Source organism: Acomys minous, assembly GCF_964271855.1.
Source record: "Acomys minous genome assembly, chromosome: 20".
Taxonomy (NCBI): domain Eukaryota; kingdom Metazoa; phylum Chordata; class Mammalia; order Rodentia; family Muridae; genus Acomys; species Acomys minous.
In genome coordinates, this window is record NC_140502.1 from 24,350,026 (window position 1) to 24,360,626 (window position 10,601).

Consider the following 10,601-nt stretch of genomic DNA (forward strand, 5'->3'; position numbering starts at 1 on the left):
ACTGCTCGGCTTAGCCCAGGCTAATTTTGAACCTGCTATGCAGCCCAGGCTAGCCTTGCTGCTTCTATCTGCCCAAGGATGGCACACAAGTTTGTGCAGCCATGCCCTGCGTGTGCCACCCACCCTTGCAGTCTCCACACACGTCCCCACACTCCCAGGCTAGACACCCCCACACACTGTCTGTCCTTCAGACTCAGAAAAGAAGACAGCCTCAGACAGACACCTGGAAGTGGAGCTCACGCCCTAGCCTAGAAGTGAGGTAAGCTACCCCATCTCCACATCCACCCTAGAAAGTACACCCTGCCATCACACCCATCTTCTCAATGAAGAAACAGAGAGACGCACGGAGAGGTCTAGTGACTCACTTGAGGTTGCACAGCAGGGATGTAGCAAGTTGGACAGACGCACAGGAAGTCTCAGGTATGCTCCCGGAGTGATCAGATTTAAATCAAGAGGGCCGGGAGTGGTGGCGCACGCATTTAATACCAGCACTCGGGAGGCAGAGGCAGGTGGATCATTGTGAGTTCGAGGCCAGCCTGGTCTACAAAGTGAGTCCACGACAGCCAAGGCTAACACAGAGAAACCCTGTCTCAAAAAACAAACAAACAAACAAAAGATTTAAATCAAGAAACACAGCTACAGGTTCACACAGGTAGCTACAGTTACTGATGGGCTTAAATCCATTCAACTTTATAAAAGCCCTGTGCTTTTTGGCTGGAGAGATGGCTCAGAGGTTAAGAGCACTGACTGCTCTTCCAAAGGTCATGAGTTCAATTCCCAGCAACCACATGGTGGCTCACAGCCATCTATAGTGAGATCTGGCGCCCTATTCTGGTGTAAACGCAGGCAAAACACTGTATACTTAATAAATAAATAAATAAATAAATAAATCTTTAAAAAAAAATAATAACATGGCAGGAAACAGAGGAGATTCGTCCTGCCCACTGAGGAGCTGAGAAGTCACCAGGGCACTAAGAAGGCTAAAGTGACAAATGTACCATCCAGGTGTCACCCTGCCACACCTCAACAGGTTCCCAGAAAACACAGGGAGAGCCCACGGCACCACCCAAGACCGCATACACTCCTGGGGCCACTGCGGCACACGCCCCTTGCCCCGGCCGCCTTCCCACCTGCCTCAGGGCCATCTTGGTGCCCGGGAGAAGTGGGGACCAGAATCCAGGGCAGGGCGTGGCCACAGCCTGCGAGGACCCGGAGGAGGAACACTCCTCCCCCAATCCCCAAGACTATAGAGGCTTCTTTCTACTTTCCAAATTGTATTTACTCTTCCCTAATTCATACACAGGAATACAGATATAATTATAAGATGTACTTTGATCATATCCCGCCCCCCCCCCCCCCCGCCACTACCCTTGCCTGAACCACTTCCCTCTGGCCAAAACTAATATGCCCCGGAACTGCTTTGGTGTGTTTTATTTGTTTGTTTGTTTGTTTGAGAATGTGTTCTTATGTAGTTCAGGCTGTCCTCAAGTTCCCAGTGAGTGTTAGGCTGTCAGATGGCCCTGTTAAAATGCTCTGAGTTACTCTTTTGTGTCGGTAAAGCTGAAACCTAGGGATTTGTGAATACCAACGAAGGGTCTATCCCTGAGCCACGCCCCCAGCCCCTCACTGGGGGATTCTAGGCAGGGGCTCTACCACTGAGCCACACCCCAGCCCCTCACTGGGGGATTCTAGGCAGGGGCTCTACCACTGAGCCACGCCCCCAGCCCCTCACTGGGGGATTCTAGGCAGGGGCTCTACCACTGAGCCACGCCCCCAGCACTTCACTGGGGGATTATAGGCAGGGGCTCTACCACTGAGCCATGCCCCCAGCCCCTCACTGGAGGATTCTAGGCAGGGGCTCTACCACTGAGCCACACCCCCAGCCCTTCACTGGGGGATTCTAGGCAGGGGCTCTACCACTGAGCCACACCCCAGCCCCTCACTGGGGGATTCTAGGCAGGGGCTCTACCACTGAGCCACACCCCAGCCCCTCACTGGGGGATTCTAGGCAGGGGCTCTACCACTGAGCCACACCCCAGCCCCTCACTGGGGGATCCTAGGCAGGGGCTCTACCACTGAGCCACACCCCAGCCCCTCACTGGGGGATTCTAGGCAGGGGCTCTACCACTGAGCCACACCCCAGCCCCTCACTGGGGGATCCTAGGCAGGGGCTCTACCACTGAGCCACACCCACCCCAGCCCCTCACTGGAGGATTCTAGGCAGGGGCTCTACCACTGAGCCACGCCCCCAGCTCCTCACTGGGGGATTCTAGGCAGGGGCTCTACCACTGAGCCACGCCCCCAGCTCCTCACTGGGGGATTCTAGGCAGGGGCTCTACCACTGAGCCACACCCCAGCCCCTCACTGGGGGATCCGAGGCAGGGGCTCTACCACTGAGCCACACCCCAGCCCCTCACTGAGGGATTCTAGGCAGGGGCTATACCACTAAATCACACCCCAGCCCCTCACTGGGGGATTCTAGGCAGGGGCTCTACCACTGAGCCACACCCCAGCCCCTCACTGGGGGATCCTAGGCAGGGGCTCTACCACTGAGCCACACCCCAGCCCCTCACTGGGGGATCCTAGGCAGGGGCTCTACCACTGAGCCACACCCCAGCCCCTCACTGGGGGATCCTAGGCAGGGGCTCTACCACTGAGCCACACCCCAGCCCCTCACTGGGGGATCCTAGGCAGGGGCTCTACCACTGAGCCACACCCCAGCCCCTCACTGGGGGATCCTAGGCAGGGGCTCTACCACTGAGCCACACCCCCAGCCTCTCACTGGGGGATTCTAGGCAGGGGCTCTACCACTGAGCCATGCCCCCAGCTCCTCACTGGGGGATTCTAGGCAGGGGCTCTACCACTGAGCCACGCCCCCAGCTCCTCACTGGGGGATTCTAGGCAGGGGCTCTACCACTGAGCCACACCCCAGCCCCTCACTGGGGGATCCGAGGCAGGGGCTCTACCACTGAGCCACACCCCAGCCCCTCACTGAGGGATTCTAGGCAGAGGCTCTACCACTAAATCACACCCCAGCCCCTCACTGGGGGATTCTAGGCAGGGGCTCTACCACTGAGCCACACCCCAGCCCCTCACTGGGGGATCCTAGGCAGGGGCTCTACCACTGAGCCACACCCCAGCCCCTCACTGGGGGATCCTAGGCAGGGGCTCTACCACTGAGCCACACCCCAGCCCCTCACTGGGGGATCCTAGGCAGGGGCTCTACCACTGAGCCACACCCCCAGCCTCTCACTGGGGGATCCTAGGCAGGGGCTCTACCACTGAGCCACGCCCCCAGCTCCTCACTGGGGGATTCTAGGCAGGGGCTCTACCACTGAGCCACACCCCAGCCCCTCACTGGGGGATCCGAGGCAGGGGCTCTACCACTGAGCCACACCCCAGACCCTCACTGAGGGATTCTAGGCAGGGGCTCTACCACTAAATCACACCCCAGCCCCTCACTGGGGGATTCTAGGCAGGGGCTCTACCACAGAGCCACACCCCCAGCCCCTCACTGGGGGATTCTAAGCAGGGGCTCTACCACTGAGCCACACCCCAGCCCCTCACTGGGGGATTCTAGGCAGGGGCTCTACCACTGAGCCACACCCCAGCCCCTCACTGGGGGATTCTAGGCAGGGGCTCTACCACTGAGCCACACCCCAGCCCCTCACTGGGGGATCCTAGGCAGGGGCTCTACCACTGAGCCACACCCCAGTTCTCTCTTAGGCCTTTCCTTTCCTTCTAGCTTGAGTGTCCATGCTCAATGGTTCACAAATCCTAGGGCATGTCTGATTCACTAGGGCGATCCCTTGTCCCACCACAGAAGTCTGGGATAGGCCCCGGAACCTCAGAGAAGCACATTTGCCTGCTTATGAGGAATCCGGGTGTGCAGCTTGTACCCCGGCAAAGCAAGGAGATTTCAACGCTGAGTTGCCGGCTTTTGCCACCAAAAAGACCAGCGATGTCTCCAGTGTGGCATTTAGCAAGGGGGCTTAAGGCGCATGTTCATACCTAGCGGGTCACCATGTCGGTCACAGTAGCGCCCGCTGGGAGAGTCCATGTGCGCACACCTGGGTAAGACACCCCGGGGAAATAAGTGGGGTCTGGAGTCTTCACACAGCTGTGTGTTAAGGGTGTGGCCTCCATCTTGGCACTATTAGAAGGCGATTAAACCTTTTATAGGTGGGGACTAGTAGGGTGCCTTCTGGTCCCCAGGGTATGCCCTTGCAGAACAGGGGAGCTGCTGTCCTGTCCATTCTGCTCTTTCACTTGCTGGCAGCAGTGAGTTCCCACACTGACCAGAAGCAATAAGGTTGGGGGTCGGGGTGAGGTGGGGGGCCGGGTGTGGGAAGCAAGACCTCTGAAGCCATGAACCAAATTAAGCTCTTTCTCTCTCTCTCTGTCTCTCTGTCTCTGTCTCTGTCTCTCTCTCTTTCTCTCTCTCTCTCTCTTCCTTTTGGTTGTTTGAGACAGAGTTTCTCTGTGTATCCCTGTCTGTCCTACAACTCACTTTATAGGCCAGGCTGGTCTGGAACTCACAGTGATCCGCCTGCCTCTGCCTCTGGAGTGCTGAGATTACACCTGGTTCACAGTTCTGTTTCAAATGTGGTCATTGCATGGACATGTGCATTTGTCAAAATACATCTAGGCGTATTTTAAATGAGTGTGTTTATCGTGTGTTAATTATTATTATTATTTTTTTCGAAACAGGGTTTCTCTGTGTAGCCTTGGCTGTCCTAGACTCGCTTTGTAGACCAGGCTGGCCTCGAACTCACAGCGATCCGCCTGCCTCTGCCTCCCGAGTGCTGGGATTAAAGGCGTGTGCCACCACGCCCGGCTCGTGTGTTAATTATATCGTGATAAAAAGCAAAGCAGGAATCCGGTCATTTTCTCTACACTCTAAGGGGATTTCTACAAAGCCAGCAAGTGGAAAATAACTACACCAGTGAGCCCCATGGGGCACTGTTGATGGGATAAGAAATACATTAAGAAAAGCATGTGCCCGAGTTCCACCACTGAGCCACACCCCCAGCCCCTCACTGAGAGTTTCTAGGTGTGTGTGTTTTGCTGCTGTACTCCAACTTCCCTTTCCCTTTGCTCTGAGACCGTCTGACTGGGTAGCTCAGGCTGGACTCCTGGCTCACCGATACCTCAGACTGCACATCTGAGTAGTAACAATGCCCCAGGGTAGCTCAGCTGCTGTGCTCTGGGGCTCCTCACGTAGTGGACCACTGTACTCCAAGAGGCTCGGAGAACCACAGAAACGAAACACAAGCATCATGGCACAGGAGCAGAAGGCTTCCTGAACTCCACAGTCCTGATGCATATCCTGCTGGAGTTGGCCTGGCTTCACCCTAACCACTCCACACTGTGCGCTGGTGTTCTGACTAGCCTCCACCTGCCCTTCCCACTTCACGGCCTTTGCGCATGCTCTTCCTCCTGTCTGCAAGGCTTTCCTGATGCTCTGGAGGGTGCCTTCAGCTTGCCCGTGGACACCCTTATTTATTTATTTATTTTGGTTTTTCGAGACAAGGTCTTAAGCCGGGCGTGGTGGCGCACGCCTTTAATCCCAGCACTCGGGAGGCAAAGGCAGGCGGATCGCTGTGAGTTCGAGGCCAGCCTGGTCTACAAAGCGAGTCCAGGACAGCCAAGGCTACACAGAGAAACCCTGTCTCGAAAAACCTAAAAAAAAAAAGAGAGAGACAAGGTCTCTTTGTGTAGCCTTGGCTGTCCTGGACCCGCTTTGTAGACCAGGCTGGCCTCGAACTCACAGCGATCCGCCTGCCTCTGCCTCCCGAGTGCTGGGATTACAGGTGTGCGCCACCACCGCCCGGCTTATGGACACTCTTCTTAATCTTTCCTGGCAGCTTGAGGTATCCGGATCCAGGCTCAGCTGCGTACTGCTGAGCCCGCTCAGCCCAGGCAGGTTGTGCCCATCACACCTCAGCCTTGCTTCTTGCCCTCATTGTGAGCTATGACTATGTCTGAGTGTGTGGGTCTCTCTGGGTCACCATCTGGCTCACTCTTCTAGAATGTCACCTTGCCAGGGTTGGGCCTGCACAAGCTCTGTTTACTGTTTATCCAAAATGGGCCATGGCCATGCCTGCTGGGCAGGAAGTACAGGAGGGCCAGACACTGCCCCGCTGAGGAACCAAGTCCAGACATCCTGAGGCCATAGCTTCACTCTGCTGCAAAATCAATATGTGCCCCACGAGTCCAGGTCCTGGGCCTGCTGGAGGCTGGCAGGGCGATTCTAGGCAGGGGCTCTACCACTGAGCCACGCCCCCAGCCCCTCACTGGGGGATTCTAGGCAGGGGCTCTACCACTGAGCCACACCCCCAGCCCCTCACTGGGGGATTCTAGGCAGGGGCTCTGCCACTGAGCCACACCCCAGCCCCTCACTGGGGGATTCTAGGCAGGGGCTCTACCACTGAGCCACACCCCAGCCCCTCACTGGGGGATTCTAGGCAGGGGCTCTACCGCTGAGCCACACCCCAGCCCCTCACTGGGGGATTCTAGGCAGGGGCTCTACCATTGAACCACACCCCAGCCCCTCACTGGGGGATTCTAGGCAGGGGCTCTACCACTGAGCCACACCCCCAGCCCCTCACTGGGGGATTCTAGGCAGGGGCTCTACCATTGAACCACACCCCAGCCCCTCACTGGGGGATTCTAGGCAGGGGCTCTACCACTGAGCCACGCCCCCAGCCCCTCACTGGGGGATTCTAGGCAGGGGCTCTACCACTGAGCCACACCTCCAGCCCCTCACTGGGGGATTCTAGGCAGGGGCTCCACCACTGAGCCACACCCCCAGCCCCTCACTGGGGGATTCTAGGCAGGGGCTCTCCCACGGAGCCACGCCCCCAGCCCCTCACTGGGGGATTCTAGACAGGGGCTCTACCACTGAGCCACACCCCCAGCCCCTCACTGGGGGATTCTAGGCAGGGGCTCTACCACTGAGCCACACCCCAGCCCCTCACTGGGGGATTCTAGGCAGGGGCTCTACCACTGAGCCATGGCCCAGCCTTATATATTGTGTGTGTGTGCTTGCATGTGTGCATGTTCCTATGTGCAAGTACAGACACAGGAGCATCACAGTGTGTGAGTGGAAGGCATAGGCCAACCTCAAGTGTCAATCCTTACCTTTCACCTTGTTTGAGATGTTGCAGACCCCAGGCCTGCAGATCTACAAGCTCTGTATACTTGGTTTCTGGGGATTTGAACTCAGGTCTTTATGCTTGTACACAGAGCACACTTACCAAGCGAACCATCTACTAAGCCCTATGACATTGATTGTTACTATTGTTTTGTTGTTTTTATTTGGTTTTTCGAGACAAGGTCTCTTTGTGTAACCTTGGCTGTCCTAGACTCGATTTGTAGACCAGGCTGGCCTTAAACCCTCAGTGATCCTCCTGCCTCTGCCTCCCCTAGTGCTAGGATCACAGGGTTGTACCACCATGCCTGGCTGCATTTTATTTTTTTTGTTGTTTTTTGTTTTGTTTTGTTTTGTTTTTTTAATGGAGGCTTTGGCTTGTGGGTTCAGTGCTTTTGGTTCTGGTCCCTACCGTCACTGATCCTGGGTGGATCATGAGGTAACAGAGCAGGAAGCAACAATATTTTTTCCAGATGAGGAGTGTTCAAAGGCATCCTTTCTGAATTTGCATTTCTTGGGTAACAAGTCAGAGCCTTTGGGCCTTTCCTTCTCCGATCTGACTGGTCAAAACCTTTGCCCATGTCCCTCCTCCTCGGTCTGCTCTTTATCTAGGTTTTCTGACCGGTGTGAATGTTTGCAAATATCCCCCACCCCACCCCCGCCACCGCCCTTTCTGAAATTGGACTATGACAAGTGAACGTTATTTAATTACCTAATTCGTTTTGAGTCAGGGTCTCACTGGAACTCTCCCTGCCTCAGCCTCCCGTGTGCTGGGATCGGAGGTGTACCCCGCCATGTCTGGTGTGAATCAAGTGTTTTGATTTTTATCCTATCAACTATTTTTGTTTGCTTGTTCTTTCAATTATGTTCTTTATATGGTTTTAGTTCAGATGTCTTTTTTGGGGAGTGGTCTCTAGTCATGGGCTACTTTCTGGTCATTTCTTGGACATAGCCTTTCATAGCCGTGACTAAACACCTTGGGGCGTGGCGTGAAAAACCGTTATCGGGATGAAATGGTTAATATTGCCAACCTGGCGGTGAGGAAGTCTCTAGATTAAGTTAACTGAGGTGGGAAGATCCACCGTGAACATGAGGTGTCTGTCAGTCCATGGGCTGGGACAGACAGAGTAAAAACGAGAGGCAGGTGGGGCTGGCCGGCTGGTTCAGCAGTTAAGAGCTCTGGTGTGGGGCCAGCTAGTCAGTTTCCTAACACACTCAAGGGACCATGTGTGAGCTGCTGAGTCCGCGCCGGAAGTCGAATGCGTCCTCTGAGACAGGGAGCTGGCGCTCTCAGCCACCGAGCGCCCGGCGGCTTCGTTTCATCTCGTGCTAAGTTTTGCTGATCTTTGTGTCGTTGAGAATTCAACTCAGGGTCTCATGAGTGGGGAGGCAAACCCTCTGCTGAGTTACACATTAGGTTAAAGTTGAACAGCCACACACTTGTGCCTGGGGTTTGGTTAGCACAAAACCGGGTGCCTCTAAACGTTTTAAATATTTGTACCCATTTGTTTTTTTTTTGTCTCTATCAGGGGGCAGTTTGCAGGAATTGGTTCTCCCCTCTCCCCGTGTGGGCCCTGGGGATGGAACTCAGGTCACTGGGCTTGGTGGCAGGCACCTTTGCCAGCTGAGCCGCCTTGCACTTTGTAGGCTCTGTAGGGACGTTTTTTTCTTCTTTGGTGTAAAAATGAACCAGTTTCCTGAGCACTGTTATCCAACGTCTCTCTTCCCTCATTGCCTTGTGGACGGCACCTTTCTTGTAGGGGTGGGGGACCTCCTGCACACATCTTATCTCCTCTAGACTCTGATGTGTCATTAAGTCACAGTCCCTAGGGTCAAACCCAGCAAATCCAATGAGCCGCCTTGGTGGGGGTTTCTCAAGTCCAGGATATAGCAAGGACTACACTTTCCAGCTTTCCTTGCCTCTCTGTTTTTGTTTTTAATTATTTATTTACTTTATGTATATATGAGCGCTCTATGCACATGTACACCTGCAGGCCAGAAGAAGGCACCAGGTAACATTATAGGTAGTTGTGAGGCACCATGTGGTTGCTGGGAATTGAACTTGGGACCTCTGGAAGAGCAGACAGAGCTCTTAACCCCTGAGCCGTCTCTCCAGCCCTTTTTTTTTTTTTTTTTTTTTGTGAGACAGGCCTTTTCTGTGTTAGCCTTGGCTGTCCTGGAACTCTCTTTGTAGACCAGGCTGGCCTCGAACTCACTGCAATCTACCTGCCTCTGCCTCCCTGAGTGCTGGGATTACAGGCCTGTGACACCATGCATGGCTGAACACCTGGCCAATGACAAACCGGTGCAAGGCCTGGGTAAAGTCCTTACGGGGGGGCCAGTCGTTTATGCAGAAGAGTGTGGGGCGGGCAGTGTGCGGCTGGGGTCCTTGCGACTTTAAGACAGAATCCCAGTTCCATGTTTAGCTTGGGAAGGTTGCCTTGTTTCTGGCGTTTCCACACTGGAGCAGACATCAGAGTCCCTTGTTGACATTGATGAACACATCAGTGGGCCCACCCAGGTTCTGATTCAGCCTGGGAGGAACCCAGGAAATCAAATTTGCAAATTCTCAGGGTGGACCAACGAGCATGAACGCTTTAGAGACCCACTGGTAGGACCAGTTACCACCGTTTGTTTGGGTTCTTGGCTCACGGCCCTCTGGCCCCAGAATAAACGCCTCTGACTCCGCCTGAGCTTGGACCCCACTTGTCAGCCACCTTCCCACCCAGCTGAGTTGCTTGGAGAGTGTGGCGCCTGGTCAGTTGCATTTGGGGAGAGCAAGCTGATAATTTCATCCTTTGGTCTGTGCTGCCACTGCAGGTGGCTTGCATGGCCTTCCCCGAGTGTTCTCTGGGCTCGTCCCTGCTCCTGTGCTGCCTAGAGGTCCCAAAAAACGACACTGCAGAAACATCCTTCCCAGTGCACCAAGAAGGCTCTGCCCAGGAGGACACTGGAAATTCAGTGCGGCAGCCGGGAGAAGCCATTCTGCTCTGGCCACAAGCAGAGCTGTGACCTGTCCAGGGTTGGAATAACACCACAGACCCCCCCCCCCCCAAGTCCCCACCAGGCAGTGGTGGCGCATACCTTTAATCCCAGCACTCACTTAGGAGGCAGAGACAGGTGATTCCTGTGAGTTCGAGGCCAGCCTGGTCTACAAAGCGAATTGAGGACAGCCAAGGCTACACAGAGAGACACTGTCTTGAAAAACCAAAAAACAAGACACCATAGACCTCCTCTGTTTCCTCTAGTCACTCTTGTGAGTGTCCCTCACCCCCAACACAGGCCTCTGAGTAATTGGTCTTTTGGCTCCTTCAGTTTTCCTGAGTCTGTGACTGCCATCCCTGCACTAAATCCCAATTGAGACTGGCAGGGAGTTAGGTGTTCCTGACGTCCCTTGGGGAAGACATCTGCACATGTGACAGGGACAGCAGGTGGAGCTGAGAGTGGG